The sequence below is a fragment of the Etheostoma spectabile genome, unplaced genomic scaffold (assembly GCF_008692095.1).
Source record: "Etheostoma spectabile isolate EspeVRDwgs_2016 unplaced genomic scaffold, UIUC_Espe_1.0 scaffold362, whole genome shotgun sequence".
NCBI classification, from domain to species: Eukaryota; Metazoa; Chordata; class Actinopteri; order Perciformes; family Percidae; genus Etheostoma; species Etheostoma spectabile.
The window spans coordinates 224409-226151 of record NW_022605592.1 but is presented as its reverse complement, the minus strand read 5'-3'; positions in this window follow the sequence as shown (position 1 = coordinate 226151).

The following is a 1743-nucleotide window of genomic DNA, read 5'->3' as shown; positions in this document are numbered from 1 at the left end:
CTGCATTCTTCTTCCTCCAAACACAACAAGTTGAGTTTTTAACCAAAAAGTTCCATGTTGGTTTCATCTGACCACATGATATTCTCCCAATCCTCTTCTGGATCATCCATATGCTCTCTGGCAGACTTCAGATGGGCCTGGACATGTACTGGCTTTAGCAGGGGGACACCCTCTCGGCATAGTGTGTCACTGATTATAGCCTCTGTTACTTTGGTCCCAGCTCTCTGCAGGTCATTCATCAGGTCCCTCCGTGTAGTTCTGGGATTTCTCATGATCAGTTTGACCCCGCGAGGCGAGATCTTGTGTGGAGCCCCAGGTCGAGGGAGATCACCAATGGTCTTGTATGTCTTCCATTTTCTTCCAATTGCTCCCACAGTTGATTTCTTCACACCAACCTGCTTGCCTATTGTAGATTCACTCTGCCCAGCCTGGTGCAGGGCTCCAGTTCTCTTCCTGGTGTCCTTGGACAGCTCTTTGGTCTTGACCATGGTTGCATTTGGAGTCTGACGGTTTGAGGCTATGGACAGGTGTCTTTTATACAGATAACGAGTTCAAACAGGTGCCATTAATGCAGGTAACAGTGGAGGACAGAAGAGCTTCTTAAAGAAGAAGTTACTGGTCTGTGAGAGCCAGACATCTTGCTTGTTTGTGGGTGACCAAAAACTTATTTCCACCATAATTTACATAGAAATTCTTTGAAAATCCTACAATGTGATTTCCTGGATTTTTTTTCTCATTTTGTCTCTCCTAGTGGAAGTGTACCTAAGAGAGAAAATACAGCCCTCTCTCATCTCTCTAAGTAGGAGAACTGTCCCAGGCAGTGGCTGCCTACATACTTTTTGGCCCCACTGTAGGTTTTCACTCCCACTGAAGACTTTTTTCATGTGACATCAAATTTAAAGTTTTTTTTTTTTTTTTTTAGAAGGTCGTTTTTACTCCGTTAATACACATTGATTAGAATCACTTCAATTAAAAAAAACTGATTCAAGACCCCCCCACCCCCACCCCCTTCCCCTTTCTGTGGTGATTATAATGACACCACATGTGTCTGGAGCTTGTGAAGGGCACTGCAGAAGTGAAAATTGGAGGGAAATTGACAGCATTGCAGGGAGGGATGTTACATGGCACTTATGATTGTGCAATGATCAATAAATGTTCCATCTCTACTACTAAAACTCTTGGTCACCATATTGTGGTGCTTTACGTTCAAATAAGCTACAGGAAGTACAAGCACTTCTCAGAAATTAGAATAATTTAATAAATGTTTGTTTAAAACACCAGTCTGAAGTAAATATTAAAATACAGTGTGCTTAAAAACCAATATTATTATTTTTAGGGTGACGTCTTACTCCCTCCAGGCTAATTCTGGCAAAAAGATAAACTTGTAAGAAAAAAGAAATTACACTACATGATTTACAGCTAATATGTAAGAATTGTACACGTCATTTGTTGTTAACAGAAATTCAGAATTACTATCCACCGTCACAGGAAGTGCTTTTATTTTGTCTGTATAATGAGATGAAAGTAAAGCAACATTTCCGTCATGCCCACGTTTGTTCACCTTCTTGTTTATAAAACTGCAGCTAATGGAGCCCAAGGCCCTTCCAGTTCTCTGGACCAGACCAGTTATCTGCATGGACGGTCCATGTGGACAGACAGCTGGGGACTTCCTTTGACACACTGAGCTCTTCTCTACTCTATCTTTCGATCTTTCTATTTATGTGCATCCATGTCCCAGAAATG